This window comes from Alligator sinensis, unplaced genomic scaffold (genome assembly GCF_000455745.1).
Source record: "Alligator sinensis unplaced genomic scaffold, ASM45574v1 scaffold135_1, whole genome shotgun sequence".
Classification (NCBI taxonomy): Eukaryota; Metazoa; Chordata; order Crocodylia; family Alligatoridae; genus Alligator; species Alligator sinensis.
The window spans coordinates 573,406-582,760 of record NW_005842293.1 but is presented as its reverse complement, the minus strand read 5'-3'; the positions used below and the strand labels follow the sequence as shown (position 1 = coordinate 582,760).

Here is a 9,355-nt window from a genome sequence, read left to right as displayed (position 1 = left end):
CGCCGCCCCACACGCAGCCGGGGCGGCCCAGGCACTGCTGTGAGGAGCAGGCTCAGGAGCGCGGGCTGAGCCCGCCCCCCCACCCGGCAGAGACGTGGTTAGAGGCCGGGTGCATTTCACCTGCTCGGGGCCAGCGAAGAGTGACTGCCCTTCCCAGCACGTTTGCCCCAGCTGCGAGCAGTGCACGAGATGCCTGCAGGCGGCACCGGGCCCAGGGCTCAGTGGAGACATCTGGTGAGGTGGGGGCAAGCTGGCTGGAGCTGGGCGGTCTGAAGTCAGCCCCCTCAAGAGCCCTCCTGCCAAGGAGGCTTTTTTGGGACCACAAGCATGAAAACCCCAGTGGCTGTGACACCTATGCCAGGCTTCAGCAAACGCATCTGATTTCAGTCCCATTTCCTGCCCTAGGTAAGTTGTTTGCCACACCGTGTAGGACTGACAAGTACATTCAAGGGTCCCAAAAGCAGATCTTTGCAGCCTGTGCGCTGTAATAGACTTCAGGAATACAGGATACAGCCCCAGACGAGTCAAGTTGCGGCAAGGGAGGTTTACATTGGATGTTAGGAAAAACTGTCTCACTAGGAGAGTGGTGAAGCACTGGAACAGGCAGGGCTGTCCCTAGCGGGGCCGAATCAGGGGGATCACCCCGAGCCCCATGGGCAGTGCTGTACAGGCCCCGCCGGCTCCACGCTCCGGCCACTCGCCCCCCTTTCCCTCCCCCGCTCTGCGTTTGCCACCTCCTACACACACAAGCGCACACACACTGCGCCCCGGCCCCAGAGGGCTGATGCGCTGCGCCCCGCATGCCCCTGGGAACGGCTCTGGGAACAGGTTACCTGGAGCGGTGGTGGAATCCCCATACTTGGAGGTTTTTAGGGCCTGGCTTGACAAAGCCTTGGCTGGGATGATTTAGCTGGCATGATCCTGTTTTGAGCAGAGGTTCACCTAGATGACCTGAGGTCCCTTTCAACCCTTGTTTTCTCTGATTCCGTGAGCTTATTTTAATGTCTAAACTAGAGGTGCACCGATACACTGGCCCCATATTGGATTGGCACCACAATAAGGAAAATTGACTCTATGGGCAATTGGCTATTTTTGGCTGACATGGCCGATAATGTGGCTAATAAATGCCACATGCTCGCGCACGGTGCAGAACGCAGGTGGCCAGAATCAAGGTCTCCGCTGTGAGGGACGGAGTGGGGCTGGGACTGAGCCAGGGGCAGGCACTGCCCGGGTGGGGCAGGGCAGGGCAGGGCCAGATAGGGCATGGGATGGAGCCATGAGTGGTTTGTCGGGGGGAGGGGCGATGGCTCCCTCTGCTCCGTACACCCTGGGAGGCATGTGCCCTTGGATTTGCAGGCTGGGGGCGGTGCTGGGCTCTTCCTGGAGCGGGGTTGGGCCCAGCTGCACTTGGGGTGGGCGGCAGCACAGGGAGAGGGGGCTATGGCAAATTTTGGGGTGACTGCAGCCTCCCCTCCCCCTGTAGCATCCCTCCCAGTACTGCTACCGCCTGCCCCAAGCGTAGCCCCGGCCCACCCCCCACCGGGAAAAGCCTGGTGCCACCCCAGCCCTCAGTAGCAGCCTGCCCTTGCCTGGCGCGCAGAACTGGGGGCACACACCCCACATGACCTCCCGGGGTGTGCAGGAGCCACCCCTCTCCTGCCCCCCCCAGATGAGCCGCTAGCGGCTCTGTTCCACGCCTCCCCGGCTGGGCAGTGCCTGCCCCAGCCCCACTCCCTCCCTCACTGCAGGGGCACTGTGCCTTGCTGCATAGCCTTGGAAGAAAACCACCAAGAGCTGACAACCAGATGCTGCAGCAGGTGGGAACAGATGCAGAAGCAGCCAGAAGAGGTGCAGAACGTCCCGAGAATTGTCTGTGCCCTGTTCCAATTGGGTATTTGCTCCAGGCCTCTCTGGCTCTCTCTACTGATGCTGCCCTTGCCACTTTCCCACTTACCCTCTCTTCCCGTCCTGTCCTCCTCAGTCCATTTTGCTTTCCATTTAGATGGTCATCCCCTAACTATCCACCCCTCAAAATCTTGGAACTAACAAATATTTGCTGCCCTCACCTGGTTTTCTCTACTTGTACTGCCTGCCTCTTGTGTCTGTGTTGCCTGTTTGGCATGTGAGCTCTTTGAGGCAGGAACTCTTTGCTGCTCTGGGCTTGTACTGTGACCCGCACCATGTAGCCTATTCTTAGTTGAACTGTAGCTAGTATATTATTAATACTCAGGTTTAATAATTTGAGAATGTCCAGCTACAAGTCACCACTAGTTCAACCCTGGAGACTGACAACATCAAGGTTGTGGCAACAGGAGTCTAGAACATGCAGATTTTATTACACCCTTGTCTTACAGTATGTAAAGCCCTAAATAGATTATCTGGTAAGTTGAACTGCACTCTGTTCAAAGGACATTGTAGTGGTTAATTATATTTGTTTCCTGCTTGGTTAGGATACCCACCAGGACCACAAGCTGGTTGTAATTCTTAATGAATGCCAGTAGAGCACTTGGGAATTTTCAAACAAGAGGCTCAGGTCTAAAGGCAAAAAGTCTTTCTCTTCCTAATTACATTCCATGGGCTTGTATTACTTTGTCTTAGTTGGTTTTTAGATTGATGAATTATTTTATGTTAAGTTTTCTAAGACCTTTTTTTTATTTTATTATTCTAAACCTCCAGATGACTTTTCTGCCCTGAATCAAGCTGACAAGTTTTTTGCTGAGGGTGAGTATGAGTTTGCATTTGCTTTACCCTCACGCTGAATTCCTTCTGCACATTTGGTCCTTTTAATTGAAGACATGCTATCTGTTAGAAGGTTGCCTAATAGATATGTATGGCACATAAGTTGCAATAAATGCTCCTTGAACCTATAATCTATATATGTTTTACAGAGAAAAGTAAAATGATATGGGAAGGGGCTGCAGCAGGGAGCCAAAGGCCCCCGTTACTTAAAGGGTAAAGAGTAGTAGGCTAGCCTTTCAACATGCCAGAGTTGGATGTTGCCATAGGAGGGGCTCGAGTTAGGGAGACTAAGACCAGCAGAAACTGAAGAGGGGCCTCAAGCCTGACCCAGGGAGTGGGTACAGGTTCCCTCAAGCTGAAGAAGGCGAGGGCCTGTGCCCAGAAGGATAGACAAGGGCTAGGCAGCAGCTGATGATAAGGCTAGGACTGAGAAGCCAGGCCAATATCAGTGGGCCCCGGTTTGGGAGTCTGCAGCTAGAGTAACTGGTGGGCCAAGGCCAAGAGGGATGAAGCCTGTACAAGACGGTGTGAGGAAATTTGGAGTGACATCTGCAAGTCATGGGCATGGCTATAGGAATGGACAGAGGCCACAAACAGCTCATAAAACGCCTGGTGTTCTGTCATGCTAACAGGGCCTGAAGGGCCACAACTAATTGTCCAAGTGGCAAGTTTGTGGTGGACCTGCTGTAAGACGTGGGGGCAGCCTCCCAAGCCCTTTGAATGGCATTAAGCGAAACAACAGGGATGGGCTGGAGGAAGCAGTAACCACGTGTCCACCGGGGGCATCACAGGGGCATACAGCAAGTGAATCCTGTCGCAGGGGCATATAGCAAGTGACTATCACAATTAAAGTTCATGAAATATGCATGGTTCTTGAGCACCTTAGTGTCACACAAGTTTTGTTACCTCACAGGGTAAGTTTTCTGTGTGACATCAGGAAAGGAGAGAGAATACTCAACTACCTGATTTTTGTAGTGATTTGATATCTTTTCATGAAAAGCGTGCATCACAATTACAAAGTATTACTGCTTTTGCAACAATGAACCATTACGTTGTATGGCAATTCATCACTTCTCTCTCTCCAAATATAAAAGGTGGATTTTGCCAAAGCAAAACCAGGAGAGCAGTACTGGTATTTTCTGCTCCCTGCTCTGCAGTGGAGATGTTTTATGTGAACTTGTTAAGAAAACATGATCTGTGCCCAGACCAAGGGTGGGCAATTATTTCAGCTGGAGGGCCACTTAATGAGTTTTGGTGAGCTGTCCAGGACTGCAAGGGTAGCCCTACCCTTTGACAAGGGCCCCCCCACCCCACCACCCCACCCCACACACACACATTTGCCATCTTGGGACAGGTAGTCCCACCCCTAACCCCTGTCCTTTGCCATCAGAAGTCCGTCTCCTTGCCCCCAGAAGTACTCCTTTTGGGAGGGGAGGGTTGCCATCTTGGAACCAGAAAAAATACAAACCATACACTAAAAATACAAATACAAAAAATACAAATCATACACTAAAAGTCAAACATCTACTATAACATACTTTAATTTTATTACAAAAAAAAATTTTTGTCGTGATTTTTGCATAGTGTATATACAGGTGATTGCATAATAGTGCAAAAATAAAGCCTTACTCTTGTATATTGTTTGTGGGGTGTGTTTGGAGTGTGTGTGTGTATATATGGTAGGGTTTGTGTGTGTGGGGGGGGCATAGGGGATGTTGGGAGATTGTGAGGGCAGGGTGTGGGCGTGTGGGGTGTGAGGGAGGGTGGGGGGTGTTGGGACCCCCCACACACTCCTCTCCATAGTGCACAGCCCCTGCCACTGGTGGCAGCAGCAGCAGCAGGCGGGGATGCTGGGGATGCTTGTGGCCCGCGTAAGTGCTGCTGCCCAGTGGTGCACAGATCTGGCAGCGTTGCACATGGTGACAAGGAGTGCAGCCAGGCCAGCCCGTCTCTATCATGAGGGTCTCCCTGTGGTGCACGTGCAGCTCCTGGCACTCATGTACCACCAGGGGAAGCCCCTCACTATGGAGCCAGCTGCCTTCCCCACGTGCAGGTGCTGGGACTCTGGTGGTGGTGGTGGTGGTAAGAAGCCCCGTTCCCCCCGTCCGTTGTGGCAAGGAGTGGGGAAGGCAGCCAACTCCATCGCACAGGGCTTCTCCCAGTGGCACGTGAGTGGCTGGAGCTGCATGTGCACCCTGGGGAGCCCTGTGCAATAGAAGCGGGCCAGCCTGGCTGCGCTCCTTGCTGCCACATGCAGCACTGGCCAGAGCTGTGCTGCCAGGTGGTAGTGCCTGTGTGGGCCACAAGCATCTGCTGTCTGCTGCTGCTGCTGCCATTGGCAGGGGCATTGCACTTGGGGAGGGAGCAAAAGTGGGGGGTCCCCCACCCTCCATCACACCAACACCCAGCCCACCTGAGCTCCGTGCTCCCGCCATCCCCCTAGGTGCAAGTTCTGCTATAAACTTGTTTCATGTCTTGTGTAAGTAACTCGGACCCAGAATCAAAAAGGGGTTTTAGGTGCCCAAATACAGAATTGTGCTCCTTGAAACCCTGGCTGAGCTGCTGCCTAATTTGGAAGGTGTATCAACTCCAGAGATATCTCAGTTTTGATTAAAGTCTGCTAAGCATTGAAAGATTTGTTTCTGTGTCTACTCCATAGTGTCTCAGTTTTAAGGGGTCTAAGCATGAATGACACATGCCCCCAGTGGCTGGGGGGACACGGCGGTGCTGGTGTCAATGGCAGCGGGAGCACGACAGCAGTAAGCAGGGAGCTCCCACAGACACCGCTGGCGCTGTTGGCGGTGGGGGGGTGGGGTGGTGAGCGTCGACCAGGGGTCAGCAACCACCTGCAGACACCGCTGACAGCATTGGTGGCGGCCAGCGGCAATCGCTGATGCCCCTGTAGACACCGCCGGCAGCATCGGCAGCGGGGGTGGTGAGCAGCGACCACTCACAGACACCGCCAACAGTGTTGGTGGCGCCTTTTCGTAGGGGGTGCATTGCCACACTTGGGGTGCACGTGCACCTACGTACACCCCCTATGTGTCACCACTGGGTCTGAGCAGCCCCAGTTTCTCATACCTAAACCCTGTTGGAATCCATAAAGCATGAATTTACCTGCTTACCCCTCCCCAAGGGCTTAATTCAATATTTTGAGCACATCTACTGGACTGGGCTCTACCCAAAGTGCAGAAACAGCTACTACTTTCTTTTAAAATACAGTTTCCACGATGATGGAACAACAGTACTTGCCTTTTCTACAATATCTCAGTAGTTAGAGCACCTACCCAGAATGTGGGAAACCTCCTCTGCCAGAATCTGACAGCATATGAGTTTTATCCATAGATTGTGGCTCAATTCCTCATCTAAATTAAGTATTAAGTACGCACACTTCTCACTTGAAATGGAGGCCTTAAAAATACTATGCTTAAAAACATAATAATAATATTTATGTCCAAGGGTATTGCCTTGTTAAAACTATTTCAGCATAATTAAAGTGGCAAACCTCCATACATGTATACCAACAGTACATGTATATAAACAATAATCCTTCATATTTTGTCTGCACCAGGGACCAATGTAACTATGCTGGTAAAACTCACATCCTTTACTGACAAAGTTGTCATTAAATTTTTCAAAATGAGCGTAGGTCTAAAATGCCAGAGACTTGGATAAGAAGAACAAGAAAAAAAAAAGATCTAAAAATACATCTGGCACACGAGAGTTGCAGCGAAGTTTACAGAATAGCAGATAGTACCAATGTCACAGCTGAGGTTACATTTCTTAATTTATGTTGTACCTTGTATTACTAGTTCATTAAATTTATGTAACTACACGCTAACTTCATTGAATGATGTCCAGTCAATTAATTATTTCTCTTTCCCAAATCCAGAGTGTTATATATTGATGCTTAATCAAAAAAGAAGTCCTCAGAAGCAAGGTTCAGGACTAATTTATGCATCTCACATGCCCCATATTATTTGCAGTTCACCATTCATATGGTTTTAGTCCATTACAATTAACAAACAAACAAACAAGGCATCTGATTACAGTTCAAAGCTTTCTTTTTTAGTGGAGTAAAGCTAAAATTTGAACATATCTGAGCTGGGAACTCAGTTTTTGTATTTTTTGTGAAAAGTATTTTAAAATCATTTAAAAAATAAAGGTAAAGTGACATTCACTGTCAAATTTCATAGAATCATAGAAAATTAAGGCTGGAAGGGACCTCAGGAGGTCATCTAGTCTGACTTCTTGCTCAAAGCAGGACCATCCCCAACATTTTCTCAAGCCCCCAAGAACTGCCATTTCCAGAGCTGAGAAGCTCAGGCTTCTCCATCGTCTAATACCCAGCTCGCCACACAAGCCCCTTGGCCACAGAACTCAGCTAATTTATTAATTCCACCTTCTTCCTGGAGCTCTCTACTCGTTTCTATTTTCCTGGTCATAATCCAAAAATAAATAAGTGGATAGAAGTTTTCCCACCAATTCTAGTAAGTTTTGGACCAGTCTCCAATGCTTGTGGCTGTGCTTGGTAAGGCACAGTTTCATCATGTCCTACGTAAAATGACCTGCAGCACCTGCTCCCCTTTCACCTCCCACAGCTTGAGGATGAACAAAATAATTATGAAACACTCCTATGCAAGGGCATCTATTAATTCAAAAGTTTGCAAGAGCCATCTGTCAGGTTTTACACATACGTTGCTATGAACTTACTACAAAACCATCTGAGGAACAGAGGAACAAGCAGTATTTGTGAACATCAGATAGACTCTGCAAAGAGAACAGCTGAAATATTTATGTTTTTATGCTGTCTAACTGGCAAAAAATCCTGATCACAGATGCTCGCTTCTCTAAAAGTGTGGAAACGTACACCCTAACCTCTTTAGTCATTAAACTTGAAGGCTAAGTATGGACAGTCAAAAAAGCCTGAGGCTGAATTGATTCAATCTTTGCAGGTTTCTCTAAATTGCCTAGAGTGAACTGATAAGCAAGTGAACCAATGTGCTGTTAGTTTGGGTTTTTATGTCCGCAAGCACCCACAGGCAAAAACCAGAGTCATCACCTATGCTGTCAGTGATTTTTGGATACATAATTCTCAAATTAATGGGGGGCAAAGTCAAAATCCCCCAGAGACATCAGTTTCCTATAGTAAACAGCATATTAAGATTGATGTGACTAGCTTTGCATCCAGCCTCCTTTGACACTGGCCCAAGTGACCAGGCACCTAATTACAGCAGGCCCAGCCTGGGTTCGCAGCAGGGCTGAAATTTATGCTTTTGGAGCTTCAGCAAGACACTGTAAGCGCTCTACCGCTGTACCTATTAATTTGAGGGTAGCAGATGGGGAAAGAAACACCTTTGCTATTGCAATGAAACCTATACAGGTTTAAATTTCAAGTTTTAGGGTGATGATTGGCCACTCTTGTGGATAAACCTCCTTAATTTGGTCATTCATTCATTTCTTCTGTAGGAACAGTGGTCTCTATAGTTAAAGCATTGTCCTGGAACTCAAATGATTGTTTCACCTCCCAGCTCCTTTGCAGATTCACTGTGTAATCTTTGTCTTGGACGGCCAGAGCCGACTCAAGGTGATTTAGAAATTACTCGTTCGTTGGGCGGGCTGGTGAATGGAGAGGCAGACAAAACGTAATAGTTGCAAAAAACTTTACTTACGCCGCTTGTAGCCGCGACGCAGACAGTCCGGTCATCTGAACAACTATGTGAGTTGTTCCAGCTGGCGAGGCCCAAGAGAAGAATCGATAGGTGATCAGTCTATCGATCAGCTCAGCCGCAAGTCAGATTTCTTTAGAGGCACTCTGCAGTGTGCTCAAAGTTCTCCGACTTGGGCGGAAGTCGCACGAAATTTTAAACGGCCAGCAAGCCAATTACCAGCCACCACGCAGGAATAATTTAGAACTAGCCAATAGCGGGACACAAATTTGCATTCGAATGGTGGGAACTCTCTTGCACCGGGGTTTTCTGCTGCAACAGAAAACCTTTTACTTTGCAAGAGGCTCTCATGTGGCGGGAAAATTGCATCGTGCTGAGGCACCAAAATCACTGGGTTGTGACATGCCCCCTTGCCGATGGCACAACTGGAATTTTAGACATGTGAGCACATCATACGGCATCTTTGTTTCAGGATTTACTAACCTGGCAAAGCTTTAACAACCAATATATTGTTTATATATATAAACAAACAATTTGATAGACCGGTCTTCTTAACAAACTATAAAATATAATAACTTGAACATATAACAACAACTATTGATCATCGTCTGATCGGAGAACATCTGCTTGGGACTCCCCTCGGTTATTAGTCAGTCCGTCTTCTCCTATAACAGACAATGTCAATTAAAATACTTAGTGAAAATGAGAGAGAACAGTGTCATAGCAAGTCCTGAGCGGATGGACATTCGCTGTCTCAGTGTCTCCTTCACAGCCATCACTCTATGGATTCAAATGAACTGTAGTTTAGTGTGCAATGGATCTCACAATTAAGCGGCTGTAGACCATCGCCCCGCTGGGGTTAGACCTGTAAAAGAAAAGAAAACAACAAAACAAAACAAAACAAAAGAGACTCATAATTGGATTCACTGTAAGGATACTGGGTGAAC

At 48.6% G+C, this 9,355-nt stretch overlaps 1 long non-coding RNA gene across 3 annotated transcripts in view; it reads left to right on the top strand.

Moving 5' to 3' along the window:
- The first annotated feature begins 12 nt into the window (after positions 1 to 12).
- LOC112551017 overlaps positions 13 to 9,355 on the top strand; it is a 199,491-nt gene continuing 190,148 nt past the window's right edge. For all 3 annotated transcript variants that reach the window (XR_003095123.1, XR_003095122.1, XR_003095121.1), the window contains exons 1-2: positions 13 to 405; positions 2,677 to 2,721. This is a non-coding gene — a long non-coding RNA (uncharacterized LOC112551017). The remainder of the gene's footprint in view (positions 406 to 2,676; positions 2,722 to 9,355) is intronic.